Source organism: Palaemon carinicauda, chromosome 40 (genome assembly GCF_036898095.1).
Source record: "Palaemon carinicauda isolate YSFRI2023 chromosome 40, ASM3689809v2, whole genome shotgun sequence".
Lineage (NCBI taxonomy): Eukaryota > Metazoa > Arthropoda > Malacostraca > Decapoda > Palaemonidae > Palaemon > Palaemon carinicauda.
This window is the reverse complement of record NC_090764.1, coordinates 57046891-57062433: the sequence shown is the minus strand read 5'-3', so window position 1 is coordinate 57062433 and position 15543 is coordinate 57046891. Positions and strand designations below refer to the sequence as shown.

General features: G+C 44.7%; 1 protein-coding gene across 6 annotated transcripts in view; it reads left to right on the top strand.

The window, feature by feature from the left end:
* The window catches only part of lost (methenyltetrahydrofolate synthase domain-containing protein lost), a 362666-nt gene that overhangs the window by 109794 nt on the left and 237329 nt on the right, over positions 1-15543 (top strand). The window lies entirely within an intron of this gene.

Here is a 15543-nt window from a genome sequence, read left to right as displayed (position 1 = left end):
TGGTTCCTGTGGGTCCTGCGGAACGGACGGACCTCCAGTGGTGGGTGGCGGACGAGAACTTACGAAAGGGAGTGGATCTTCTCGTCCTTCCCCTGGATTTGATGTTGTTCTCGGACGCATCAAAGAAAGGGTGGGGGCCCACGTTCTGAACCACAGGACCTCAGGCCTGTGGTCAGAATCAGAAAAGTACCTTCACATAAACCTGCTAGAAATGAAGGCCGTGTTCCTGGCACTTCAGAAGTTCCACCAAGTCCTGGCGGGTCACTCTGTGGTGGTGATGAGCGACAACACCACGGTAGTGGCTCATATCAACAAGCAGGGAGGTACCTTTTCAGAACAGCTATCCCATCTTGCAGTAGAGATTCTGAGATGGTCCGAAGTCCACTCGATCACACTAGCGGCTCGCTTCATTCCAGGCAAAAGGAATGTGCTCGTCAGTCTGAGCAGAGCTTCGCAGATAGTGAGTACCGAGTGGTCTTTGGATCCTCAAGTAGCCAACAAAGTCCTGACTTTGTGGGGTTCCCCGACGGTGGATCTGTTCGCTACAGCGCTGAACTTCAAGCTCCCGCTGTACTGCTCCCCCGTCCCGGGACAACGTCGATGTGTACGCCTTTCCCCCGTTCTGTCTGATGAGGAGGGTGCTCAACAAGACCAGAATATCGGTCAATCTTTCAATGACCCTGATAGCTCCGCTATGGCATCATGCAGAATGGTTCCCGGACCTTCTGCAACTCCTCACGGAGGTTCCGAGAGAACTCCCTCCACATCACGAGCTGCTCAAACAACCACACGCCAACATCTTCCACAAAGCCGTAGCTTCGCTTCGACTTCACGCCTGGAGACTATCCAGCATCTCCTCACGGAGAGAGGGTTTTCGCAACAAGTTGCAAACAGGATGTCTGGTCACCTGCGCAAGTCATCCGCAGGGGTCTACCAGGCGAAGTGGCGAGTCTTCTGTGGTTGGTGTCGTGGAAGGGGTATCTCTCCCCTCGATGCCACTATTCCAGCAATAGTGGAGTTCCTCGTGTATTTGCGGGAGGAAATACGCCTTTCAGTCTCGGCAGTGAAAGGCTACCGCTCAGCCTTAAGTCTTGCCTTCAGGCTTAAAGGAATGGTCATTTCTTCCTCGCTGGAACTTTCCCTTCTCATACGGATTTATGAACTTACCTACCCTCAGTCAGAAGTGAGACCTCCATGGAACGTGGTTCGAGTTCTGAGGTCTCTTAAGAGACCTCCCTACGAACCATTACGCCAGGCTTCAGATCGCCACCTTACCTGGAAGACGGTTTTCCTGCAAGCATTGGCCTCGGCCAAGCGAGTCAGTGAGCTACAAGGTCTCTCGTACGATATCGCCCATTCAAGGGGATGGGGGGAGGTAACGTTCAGCTTCGTCCCTGAGTTTGTCGCCAAGACTTAGAATCTGGGAGTGCAGGACCCTAGGTTCGACTCTTTCCAGGTTTCGAGTCTCCGTTCTGTAAGAGGTGACCCAGACCATCTCCTACTGTGCCCAGTGAGGAGTCTGAGGTTGTATCTTAAAAGAATAGCTGCAGTTCGTCCCCAGGTGCGAGCCCTGTTCGTGAGCACCGGGAAGACGAAGAGGAGGGTCACCAGGAATACTATCTCGGCCTGGATTCGCAAGGTAATATATCTGGCCTTGAATCCTGACCCTTCTCTGTCACGTCACCCTAGAGCGCATGATGTCAGGGGCATAGCTACGTCCCTGGCCTTCAAGAAAAATTACTCAATGACGCAGGTCCTTCAAGCTGGAGTGTGGAAGCGTCAGACCACCTTCACGGCCCACTACCTGCAAGACGTGACACACAGGAAGCTCGATACGTTCTCTATCAGCCCTTTGGTGGCTGCACAACAGCTGGAATAACCTCAGGCTCCTTAACCCTTTTACCCCCAGGCTATTTGGAAATTTCCAACCCTTAACCCCCGTGGGGTTATTTTTTTTCAAGCACATTTTGCAGTATATTTTTTTAAATTGCTCTAACAGCCTTAATTTTCGTCATAGAGAGGTCAGGTTGATCTCATTCTCTTGGAAAATGCCTGAAGTTTCTCAAAAAATTATCAAAAATATGCAAAAAAAAAAATTTTAATAGCAGATTTTTGCAAGGACGTACCAGTACGTCCATGGGGGTAAAAGGATGAGTTTTGTGAAACGTACCAGTACGTCCTTTGGGGGTAAAAAGGTTAATGGACAAGTAGTAGAAGGTTGAGGGCATTGTTACCCGGTTTTAGTCTGCGTGAATGAAAAGATCTGTCTGGCCCTTATTCTTTTCTTCATCCTCTCCTCCCTTGGAGAAAGCAGCATCCTGTGTTCTCTGCACAGCTGACCTCGAACCACTGCAGGTAAACCGTGCTCCCTTGTGTTCCTAGTATTAAGTGTAATACTGTCATGTCCCCATACCCTGATGAGGTGGTATTGGAAGAGTCTTAGCCTAGATTTCCATCTGAAGAACTCCAGGTCAACTTCGTAGGACGAGTCACTTCTCACCTTCACACACAGCTTATGTAGGCCGCAGCAGTTTCACAGCATGCTAGCGAGGAGCAGGGACTCCTTATTTCTTGAGTACTTGAACACTCGAATTTGGAGTCCCCGGGCAAGCCAAAGCCAATATGGCAGGGACTTACCTCCCTACCTAAGGGTTGAGTCACCCCATGTAAATAGCGTGGTTTGTATTTCAGTTACAGAACAAATGACAAATTCGTAGATAATTTGTATTTTTCCTAACTATACAAACCTTAGCTATTTACACATATTTGCCCGCCAGCCCTGTCCCCCGGGATAAGTCCTATCTCTAAGCAAAGTGAAGCATTCACCGGTGTGTGTGTGTGTGGGGGGGGTAGCTAGCTACCCCTCCCTACCCCCCGCTAACTAGCGGCGGGGCAGTAAACCCTCGTTAAAATTCTTATGGCTCGTCATTCAGCTACGCTGAAGTAATTACCCCGCAGTTCGATGATGTTTTCTTAACGCATTTTAGAAAAATCCTCAAAAGCCGTACCAAGCAACTTTCACTCGATAGTTTCTTCAAAAAATCTTTAAAACGGTCGAGTGATCATGATGAAAAGAAAGAAAATGAAGCAAAGAAAAGGAAGACCGAATCGAGTGAAAGTGATTAAAATTAAAAATGTAAAAAAAAATATAGAATTATAAAAATGAAAAAAAAAATAAGCTAAGTTAAGTTAAAGTTCACGTAGTAGTGTAAGTTATCGTACACATTATCGTACAAAGTCACCGTCCCTACCTCCTCGCTGATGTTCCATCTCCTCCTGCGTAGCAGTCCCTACACCTGCTCTGGCCTGTCGCTAAGGTAAAGTGTTACATTAAAACCTGTTTTTTATTTATTATTTCATTATTATTATTCTTTTTTTGGATTTGTAATATGTATTTATTATACAGGTATTGTATTAATGTAATGTGTGATTATGTGTAGCCATTTATTAAGGATTTATTATGGGTTTTTAGGCTGAGGAACGAATTGAATAAATTACCATGTATTCTTATGGGAATACGATCGTTTTAACATACGAAGCAGTTTCTGGAACGAATTAAGATCGTATGTAGAGGTATCACTGTATAAATGTTGTGGTAAACGCAATTTATACACTAACTTCAAGGATTAATTTAAAAACTGAATAATACCATTGCCTCTGGCTAGAATTTTCAGCTTATATACGGTAGTCATTATTTCAAAAGAGTCCTTCATACATGTGTTGTAAATAGAGAGCACAAGATGACACCCCTGGAGAGAAATTATAATTACTAGCTAAGCTACAACCCTAGTTGGAAAAGCAAGATGCTATAAGCCCAAGGACTCTAATAGGGAAAAATAGCCCAGTGAGGAAAGGTAATAAGGAAGTAAATAAACGATTTGAGAAATAATGAACAATTAAAATAAAATGTTTTAAAGGCAATAACGATACCAAAACAGATATTTCATATATACGTTATACTATAAAAATACTTATGTCAGCCTGCTCAACGTAAAAACATATGTTGCAAGTTTCAACTTTTGAAGTTCAATCAATTCAATTACTAGATTAGGAAGATCATTCCACAACTTGGTCACAGCTGGAATAAAACTTCTAGAATACTGTGTAGTATTGAGACTCATGATGGAGATGGCCTTACTATTAAAATTAACTGCGTGCCTAGTATTACAAACAGGATGGAACTGTCCAGGAAGATCTGGTTGTAAAGGATGATCAGAATTATAAAAAAATCTTATGCAACATGCATAATGAACTAATTGAAGGACGGGGCCAGAGATTAATATCTAGGTCAGGAATAAGAAATCTAATAGACCTTAAGTTCCTGTCCAACAAATTAAGATGAGAATCAGCTGCTGATGACCAGACAGGAGAACAGAACTTGAAGCAAGGTAGAATGAAAGAATTAAAACGCTTTTTCAGAATAGATTGATCACCGAATATCTTAAAAGACTCTCTCAATAAGCCAATTTTTTGTGCAATGTTAGAAGACACCGACCAAATGTATTTCTCAAAAGTAAACTGGAATACAAACCTACGCTATTTATTTAGGGGTATTACTTTCTGCGTAGCTGAAATGACGATCCATTAAAATTTACCGGGTTAACTACAAACACCGCTTGTTAGCGGGGGTAGGGGGGTTAGCTTGCTACCGCTCCCACTCACACACCTGTGATTTAGCTCGCTTTGCTTTTGGCTTGGATGGTGTATTGGGAAAGTCTTGGTTACAACAGTTTTTCCTACTAAAGACTCGGAATAACTTTACCTGGACGGTCACACTTCCATATATCTCAACACACAGCTTGCGTAGGCCGCGGACCTTGCATTGCAAGGCTTTAGCCAGGCGCAGGGAGCCCTTATTTTTTAGTACTAACATACTCAGATAAGGAGCCCCCGGGTAAAGCCAAAAAGCCAGATTGGCAGGGACGTCCACCCTTCCTAATGGGTGAGTCACCCCTAAATGAATAGCGTAGATTTGTATTCCAGTTATGCAACGAAAGACAAATTCGCAGATAATTTTTTATTTTTCAATATTAAACTTACCCGATAATCATGTAGCTGTCAACTCCGTTGCCCGACAGAATTCTATGGAGGGATACACCAGCTATCACAATACTAGAAGGGGGTGTACTTACCAGCGCCACCTGTGGCCAGGTACTCAAGTACTTCTTGTTGACACCTCCTCAATTATTCCTCTGTCGTGCTTCCGGCAAGACGTTCTGGGATACGCTTATGATCTTCGAGTTTGTTCACGGCTAATTGGTGAAGTATTCTCTCAGATTTCGGCTGTCGCATTACTGGAAACCTTCTTATATTAGCTAGATAGCTTTTATATAGTCCTGATTAACGGTTAACGATCTTTTGCTTGATTTTGGAAACCCCTTTGGCTAACTCTTTGGATTCAAGATGTCTGACATTTCGCAAGCCCCCTCCCATAGACGAGGTAGGTCTTGCAATAGGCGTATTCCGAAGGCCTCAGTAGATCCTCACACCGCTTGTTCTGACTGTAGGGACAGGCTCTGTCAGTTAGAAAATCGATGTGAGGAATGCGCCGGACTTTCGGAACTGGAATTTGTCCGTCTTTTAAAATATTCATCTAAGTTAGAGAGAGGTAGAGTTAGGAGGAGTTCTTCTCACTCTTCACTGTTTTCCTCACCTCATGATCCCCTACCTTTTCCTACCCCTGTAGTGGCTACCCCCGAACCTACTGTTTGCCCTCCGCCTGATATGTCTGTTGTTTTGCGTGCTATTCAGGCCTTAGGCGATAAAGTAGAGTCAGTGGTAAGTGACCATAAGTCTCTGATGGCCGAAGTCAAGGAACTTAAGGTCAAGAGTGCAGTGGGTGGAGTTAGTGCCAGTGCTGTGACGAGTGCTAGTGTCAGTGCAGTGCCAAGTGCTAGTGTCAGTGCCAGTGTGGTGCGTGAGGATTCTTCTGTGCGAGCCAGTCGTCCTCCCAGTCCGGGACCTCTTGCAAGCTCCCATGCCCAGGGGAGAAGCAATGTCGAAGGGCATAAGGGTTCGGCAGGCCTTGTTAGGCGCACAGAAGTATCCTCGGTGGTTGCGGGCGTGTCTTCCAAAGACCGTCACTCCCACCCGCAGACGATTGAGCCCGTCTTTTTCTCGTCCGCTGATCATCTGTCAGGGAAGAAACGTTGGTCTCAGGTCTCGAGACCACTTAAACGCAGAGTCCAGTCCGCGAGTGCTCAGCCAGGTTGCAGTCATTGGCTCAGCTCTGACTCGCCGCAGTCATCTGTCGACTGCACTCCGCCCAAGAGGAGTAAGGTTCTGCCACAACAGAGCTCGACTGTTAAGGCTTTACCTCAGCCTACTGTAGTTTCTGCCGACCCTAAGTGGACTCTACTACAGTCCATGCAAGCACAGCTTTCGGACTTGATGCGTGAGTGTCGGGCTGAGAGTGTTGCACCTCCGCCTCCGCCTACACTCCCTCCGCCTGCGCTCGCTCCGCCTGCGCTTGCTCCGCCTGATCGCAGTACCACCTGCCAGGCGTACGATGTTGAGCCACGGTCTGAGTTTGCTGTTCCCTGTGGTGTTCAGCCTCCGCCTTCTTTAAGGCAACCTTTGCTATGGGATCAGGAGGATTATACCTCTCTTCCTCCGCCTCCCTTTGCTGCTCCACCAGTGGTGCAACTCTTGGCTGAGGTACAACAACCTCTCCCGTCCAGGAGTCAGTCTCCTCAGCTCTCGCTGCAGCGAGCTCAACCATCCACAAGGCAAGCTCCACTACACCTTGGCCTTGCGCCTCAGGAGCCTCAGCTTGCGAGACATTTACCTTGTTCTGCGCAGCCTCAACCTCATCACGCTCCGCTCACACCACAGGAACAGGAACTTGCTACTCCGCTTCCACCAACCGCTCAGCAAGCGCAATCCTTGGGTTCAACCACTCATGCTAGGAGTCAGCCTCCTCCACCCATGCGCCTTCCTTCTGCTTCGTCTGCTATTCAGCCTTTGCAGTCTGAGCCTCAGGTTCTCCCTCAACAGTTACTTGAAGAGGAAACCACTACTATTGTTCCTACTCGTTCTGACTCTGCTGTTCAGCATTCTTGTCCGATATCTTCGCTACACTCTGGTGATGAGGCGTCTGATGATGAGGAGGCACACCTGGATCCCTCATCAGACGTGGATGAATCCAAGCCTTCTCCACAGTCTATTGACTTTCGTAAGGTCTTGGTTCTGCTTAGGGAGGTTTACCCAGACCACTTTGTCTCTGCTATTCCCCGCTCTCCGCCATCTGAGTTTTCGCTGGGCATACAACAAGCTAAGTCCTCCTATACTAAGCTAGTCCTAGCAAGGTCCTCTAAGAGAGCATTAAGGATCTTAGGGGAGTGGCTGCAGTCTAAGCAACACCTTGGCAAGACTTCTTTCATGTTCCCGCCGACCAAGCTCACTTCGAAAGCGAGCGTTTGGTATGCCACAGGAGAAGCACCAGGCTTGGGAGTACCTGCCTCTGCCCAGGCTGACTTCTCAAGTCTGGTGGACTCGCCTCGGAGAACAGCAATGAGGCGCTCTAAGGTTTGCTGGACCTTCTCAGACCTTGATCACTTACTGAAAGGACTGTTTAGAGCATTTGAGATGTTCAACTTTCTTGACTGGTGCCTGGGGGCCCTCAGCAAGAAGACCTCTCCTGCGGACAAGGATTCTGCCATGCTATTAATGTCCTGCATGGATAAGGCCATTAGGGATGGATCTGGTGAGCTTGCGTCGATGTTTGTATCAGGGGTTTTGAAGAAAAGGGAACAGCTGTGTACCTTCCTTTCCTCCAGCATTACACCTTGCCAAAGGTCACAACTCCTTTTTGCTCCGCTCTCGAAGTTCCTCTTCCCTGAAGAGCTGGTTAAGGACTTGTCTGCTGCCCTGATACAAAAGGACACACACGATCTTGTAGCCTCATCGGCTCGTAAGTCTAAGGTTACTACCTCAGTCCCCAAGACTTATCGCTCACCAGTGGCTGATACCCCTGCTACGAGGTTCATACCGCCCTTTCGTGGTAGAGCCCCCAGCCGAGGAAGCTCCCGTCCAGACTCTTACAGGAGCAAGTCCAGGAAAGGCTCCAGGACATCTAAAGGTAAAAACTGACTCTCCGCATCTCCAGACAGCAGTAGGAGCCAGACTCAAGATCTTCTGGCGAGCCTGGGAGAAGAGAGGTGCAGACGCCCAGTCTGTCAGTTGGCTGAGGAACGGTTACAGGATTCCATTCTGCCTCAAACCACCTCTGACCACATCGCCCATCAACCTCTCTCCCAACTACAAAGAAGAGGACAAGAGGCTAGCATTGCACCAGGAGGTGTCGCTACTTGTGCAGAAGAAGGCAGTGGTTATAGTCCGGGACCATCAATCCCCGGGCTTCTACAACCGTCTCTTTCTTGTGGCCAAGAAGACAGGAGGTTGGAGACCGGTGCTGGACGTCAGCGCGCTCAACGCGTTTGTCACCAAGCAGACGTTCACGATGGAGACGACGAAGTCGGTCTTAGCAGCGGTCAGGCAGGAGGACTGGATGGTCTCGTTGGACTTGAAAGATGCCTACTTTCACGTTCCTATTCATCCAGACTCCCAACCTTTCCTGAGATTCGTTTTCGGAAAGGTTGTCTACCAATTCCAAGCCCTGTGTTTTGGCCTAAGCACAGCTCCTATGGTCTTTACTCATCTGATGAGGAATATAGCAAAATTCCTACACTTATCGGACATCAGAGCCTCCCTCTACTTGGACGACTGGCTGTTGAGAGCCTCCACGAGTCGTCGCTGTCTGGAGAATCTCAATTGGACTTTAGACTTAATCAGAGAACTGGGTCTATTAGTCAACATAGAAAAGTCTCAACTCATTCCCTCCCAATCCATTGTGTACCTGGGAATGGAGATTCGGAGTCAGGATTTTCGGGCTTTTCCTTCGGCCCCCAGGATAAGCCAAGCCCTAGAGTGCATCATGAGCATGCTGAAGAGGAGCAGTTGCTCGGTGAGACAGTGGATGAGTCTCACAGGGACCCTTTCATCACTGGCCCTGTTCGTCGAGCTAGGGAGACTCCACCTCCGCCCTCTTCAATTCCATCTTGCAGCTCATTGGGACAAGGGTTCGACTCTCGAAGCAGTCTCTATCCCAATCACCCAAGAGATGAAGACCACTCTCCTGTGGTGGAAGCACAACCTCCTTCTCAGGGAGGGTCTTTCGTTGGCTATTCAGACCCCCAATCTTCATCTCTTCTCAGATGTATCGGACTCGGGCTGGGGTGCGACCTTGAACGGATGGGAATGCTCGGGAACGTGGAACGAAGAACAGGAATTACTCCACATCAACTGCAAGGAGCTACTAGCAGTTCATTTAGCCCTGTTGAACTTCAAGTCCCTCCTGCTAGGCAAAGTGGTGGAGGTGAACTCAGACAATACCACAGCCTTGGCTTACATCTCCAAGCAAGGAGGGACCCATTCGAGGAGCCTATACGAGATCGCAAGGGACCTCCTCATTTGGTCAAGAGGTCTAAACCTCACTCTGGTCACGAGGTTCATTCAGGGCGATATGAACGTCTCAGCAGATCGCCTAAGCAGAAGGAATCAGGTCATTCCCACGGAATGGACCCTCCACAAGAGTGTGTGCAACAGACTTTGGACCTTGTGGGGTCAACCTACCATAGATCTGTTTGCCACCTCCATAACCAAGAGACTTCCGCTGTACTGTTCCCCTGTTCCAGACCCTGCAGCAGTTCATGTGGATGCTTTTCTACTGAACTGGTCCCATCTCGACCTGTACGCATTCCCACCGTTCAAGATAATAAACAAAGTTCTGCAGAAATTCCTCTCGCACGAAGGGACACGGCTGACGCTGGTTGCTCCCCTTTGGCCTGCAAGAGAATGGTTCACAGAGGTACTTCAATGGCTAGTCGACATCCCCAGGACTCTACCTCTAAGAGTGGACCTTCTACGTCAACCTCACGTAGACAGGTTGCACCCAAACCTCCACGCTCTTCGGCTGACTGCCTTCAGACTGTCGAAAGATTCGCTAGAGCTAGAGGCTTTTCGAAGGAGGCAGCCAGTGCGATTGCCAGAGCGAGAAGGGTTTCCACTCGTAGAGTCTACCAGTCTAAGTGGGAGGTCTTCCGAAGCTGGTGTAGAGCCAATTCAATATCCTCTACCAATACCTCTGTGACCCAAATAGCTGACTTCCTTCTACATCTTAGGAATGAGAGATCCCTTTCAGCCCCTACGATTAAAGGGTATAGGAGTATGTTGGCTTCAGTTCTCCGCCACAGAGGTTTGGACCTTTCTTCCAACAAGGACCTTCAAGACATTCTTAAGTCTTTTGAGACGTCTAAAGAGCGTCGTCTATCCACTCCAGGCTGGAACCTAGACGTAGTCTTAAGGTTCCTTATGTCACCTAGGTTCGAACCTCTCCAGTCAGCTTCCTTCAAGGACCTTACCCTCAAGACTCTTTTTCTCGTCTGCCTTGCAACAGCTAAGAGAGTCAGTGAGGTTCATGCCTTCAGCAAGAACATTGGTTTCACGACCGAATCTGCAACATGTTCTTTTCAGCTTGGATTCCTAGCAAAGAACGAACTTCCTTCACGTCCTTGGCCTAGATCGTTTGAAATACCTAGCCTCTCCAACATGGTAGGTAACGAACTAGAGAGAGTTCTTTGCCCTGTCAGAGCTCTCAAATTTTATCTTAAGAGGTCTAAACCTCTTCGAGGACAGTCAGAAGCCTTATGGTGTGCCATCAAGAAACCTTCGAGGCCCATTTCCAAGAATGGGGTTTCATATTATATAAGGCTTCTGATTAGAGAAGCCCACTCTCACTTAAAGGAGGAAGACCTTGCATTGCTGAAGGTAAGGACCCACGAAGTAAGAGCCGTAGCTACTTCGATGGCCTTTAATAAAAACCGTTCTCTGCAGAGCATAATGGATGCAACCTATTGGAGGAGCAAGTCAGTGTTTGCATCATTTTATCTGAAAGATGTCCAGTCTCTTTACGAGAACTGCTACACCCTGGGACCATTCGTAGCAGCGAGTGCAGTAGTAGGTGAGGGCTCAGCCACTACATTCCCTTAATCCCATAACCTTTTTTAACCTTTCTCTTGAATGCTTTTATTGTTGTTTTTATGGTTGTTACGGTAGGCTAAGAAGCCTTCCGCATCCTTTTGATTTGGCGGGTGGTCTATTCATTCTTGAGAAGCGCCTGGGTTAGAGGTTTTGTAGAGGTCCTTTAGTAGGGGTTGCAACCCCATATACTTTGGCACCTTTGGGTTGATTCAGCCTCCAAGAGGAACGCTGCGCTCAGTAAGGAAGACGAACTTAAAAAAGAGGCAGAGTAACGGTTCAATTCGACTTCCTTACCAGGTACTTATTATTTCATTGTTATTTGAGATAACTGTTATATGAAATATGGGATACTTAGCTATCCTTTAATCTTGTACACTGGTTTTCACCCACCCCCCTGGGTGTGAATCAGCTACATGATTATCGGGTAAGTTTAATATTGAAAAATGTTATTTTTATTAGTAAAATAAATTTTTGAATATACTTACCCGATAATCATGATTTAATCGACCCTCCCTTCCTCCCCATAGAGAACCAGTGGACCGAGGAATAATTGAGGAGGTGTCAACAAGAAGTACTTGAGTACCTGGCCACAGGTGGCGCTGGTAAGTACACCCCCTTCTAGTATTGTGATAGCTGGCGTATCCCTCCATAGAATTCTGTCGGGCAACGGAGTTGACAGCTACATGATTATCGGGTAAGTATATTCAAAAATTTATTTTACTAATAAAAATAACATTTTTCCTAACGATACAAACCTTAGCTATTTATACAAACTTGCCCGCCAGCCTTATCTCCCTTGAAGTCCTACCTCCAAGCAAAGTGAGCTAAATCACTGGTGTATGAGTGGGATCAGTAGCAAGCTACCCCCCCTACCCCCGCTAACTAGCGGTGTGGGTAGTTGACCCTCGCTGAATTTTAATGGCTCGTCATTTCAGCTACACAGAAAATAATGCCACTAGATAAATAGCTAAGGTTTATAACGTTAGGAAAAATGCAAATTATCTATGAATGTTTCATTTTTCTGTCGAGAATTACACCTAAAATTTCAAGTCGTACAAAGTTAAAGTAACATTATAAATGTTAAGATCCGTATGTTGAGGAGCCACTGTCCTTGACCTATTTACAATCATACTTTGAGTTTTGTTAGGATTCAACTTCATGCCCCATAATTTTCACCTTGCACTAATTTTAGCTAGATCTCTTTTAAAGGATTCAGCAACCCCAGATATGTTCAGGAGATGGAATTGATGTAAAGAGTGTAGCATCATCTGCATATGCAACAAGCTTGTTTTCTAGGTTAAACCACATGTCATGTGTATACAGTCTGAAAAATAATGGGCCAAAAATACTACCCTGAGGAACACCAGATATCACATTTCTATATTCACAATAGTACCCATCAACAACAACAATTTGTGATCTATTGATTAAAAATTCAATTATAATGCTAAGAAACAACCAACCAACAACTAACTGTTTGAGTTTGAAAACAAGGGCTTCATGATTAACACGGTCAAAGGCAGCACTAAAATCAAGGCTAATCATACGAACTTCCTGACCACAAGCAAGGGATTTCTGTACAGCATTGGAGATTGTAAGAAAGACATCACATGCTCCAAGGCTTTTACGAAAACCAAATTGGAAACTAGGGAACAGATCTCTCTCTCTCTCTCTCTCTCTCTCTCTCTCTCTCTCTCTCTCTCTCTCTCTCTCTGTCAGAGAAATAACCAATGCAATAAGTAGTAGAGACCGGAAACATAAATCAATAGGTCCACAGCCTTCAGTTAGTGAAATTTCAGAGCACAAGGACTTAAACCGAAAAGTAGATAACCTAGTTAGAAATGCCAAGATCAATGTAGAGAAAAAAGTGGCATCAGCTAGTAAAGAAAACACAAAAGAATTTTTTTTTTGCATATGGAGGGAAGGATTCTTGAACCAGCTATCAAATATGAAGGGCCACAACCATTAAATAGAATTACATTTATGATGGATGATTACCAAAAGAAAATAAAAGGACTCGGTAAGTCTATTGTTCTAGGTCCAGATGATATTCATCCAAGAGGGATAACCCCACACTTTTACTAAATGTTCTGAAAAACAGCCAATGAAAGAAAGGCACCACAAGGATGGAAACTAGGCAATGTTCCTCCAATCTACAAGAAGAGACCAAAAGAAGTACCTGGCAACTACAGACCTGTGTGTCTAACTTCAGTGCCTTGCAAAATTTTTTACTCAATTAGATTCAATAGTAGAACACATAGAGAAAATCAGTCTTCTGATAGACAGCCAACATGGATTTATACAAAAGAGATCATGTGTGTCAAATATAAAATAAGTTCCTCATAAAAAATTAATGGTCAAAATTAGAGGACTACGCATTACTGACAAGCCAGCCAAATGGACTGAAGATTGGCTAACAAACAGAAAACATAGAGTTGTAATCAATGGAGAAGCTTCAGAGTGTGCAGCTGTTACAAGCGGAGTACCTCAAGGATCTGTCCTTGGCCCATTGTTATTTCTGATCTACATTAACTCAGAAGACATAGAAGCTTTAAGATAGGATCTAATGAAGCTAGGAGAATGGTCCAGAAAATGGCAAATGTCTTTCAACTGTGGGAAATGCAAAGCCACCCTTAATTAGATTACTGGCTGATAGGTAATGAAATTGAATCTGTGCACCAGGAGGAAGAAGTCGTTATTATTATCAGCAAGGATTTGAAGTTCACCAAACAGCATAAAAGCTTAAAAGACAGCACAGAAACTAATAGCCTACATAGAGACAATTCAAATACAGAAACAGAGAGACTGTACTACAGCTGTACACATAACTAGTAAGACCTCATCTAGAATAGAGAGTCCAATTCTGGGCTCCAAGTATTTAGGAGGATATAGATAGACTGGAAGCAGTACAAGTTAGGGCCACCAAATTAGTTCCACCACTAAGGCAATTTGGATATAGACGAAGGATGGGTCAACTTATTTGATCTACAAACTGGATGACTAAGGGGACAGTTAGTAGAGGCATTCAAAATTCTTAAAGGAGTAACAAATGTAGATTATAATGATATATTCACGCTTAGCTTAAATCAGTTCAGAGGCAACTGATGCAAAGTGGAATTGAAAAGATACAGCACCAGTCAGTGTGGCAATTTCTTCACATACAAAATACCAAATACTTGGAATAGACTTCCAGCGGATGTAGTAAACAGTAACACCATAAACGAATTCAAGAATAAGTTGGACAAGATCATAAGAATTCTCTAAACACACACAGACGCACATTCTCTCTCTCTCTCTCTCTCTCTCTCTCTCTCTCTCTCTCTCTCTCTCTCTCTCTCTCTCTCTCTCTCTCTCTCTCTCTCTCTCTCTCTCTCTCTCTCTCTCTCTCTCTCGCGTTTAATTAACACCATTTTTTTTACTTTAAATTTCAATATATCCCTTTAATTCATTTTCCTTCCTGTCATCAATTTTATCTAATTATTTTTATTTTATTTTATTTGATAATATTTGATTCCTTCCTGCTTGATAAATTACAAACATTTAATTTAAATACATAGAATTAAACTACACTCTTTAGTCCACAATATTTCATGTGCATATATTATTTAATGCAGGTTTTTGTATAGACAAATTTACGGGGTGGACTTTTTATTTATTGCAGATTTTGTATAGATGAATTTAATGTGTATTCTTTCACGTATATGAGAGCTTTGTGCAGAAACACCTAACGTGTTTAATTTTTAGAATACTGTATCTATTATTTCTTAATGGAAAAACTTCAACTTTGCTGTTGTTTTCCTGGTCTACTTTCTTCATATGGTTCGAACTGATATGATTCCAGATTACTGGTGACTGATCCTCGTTATCTTCTACATCTTTCATGTTTACATCATCCAAAATCTATAGAAAATTGCTTAATTATATTCTGTGTTCGCTGTCCGAATCCATTTTCACGTGGTTAGCTAATTGTAAACAAAACCGTGTGGCGAAGTCAGGCTGTATCTCTGTGATGTCACACAACAGCGGAGTCAAGTTGTCTCTGTGACGTCACACAATGCCGGAGTCCAGTTTTCTCTCTGTGACGTCATACATGGGCGGAGCAGCCTTTGCCAAATCTCGTGAGTCTGGTTGAGGCCTGTGCCGGCTGATGTAATGAATTTTATCAGCAAACGATAATGCTGCCGAGTATTTATTAATTTATGATTCCAAGTGAATTACAAATAGATATTGTTAATCTTTCAGTTATTTTATGCGTGTTATCCCACTTTCAAGTTTTGAAATAAGTTTCATTATTGACATAAGTGTTTGCACACCTTGTACAGGGCATCTTTAAGAAAAGTTTTTGTAAAAATGTACAAAACTTTCTAGGTTATGTTTGCAAGCTTACATGTCAATACTGTAGTCCTATAGTAGTATACAGTAGTTCATTTAGTGTGCTTGCTCTCTAACTCTCATCCATTCTCTTATCCTCTTAGTTTTAGTACTTAAATAATAGTAGTATAT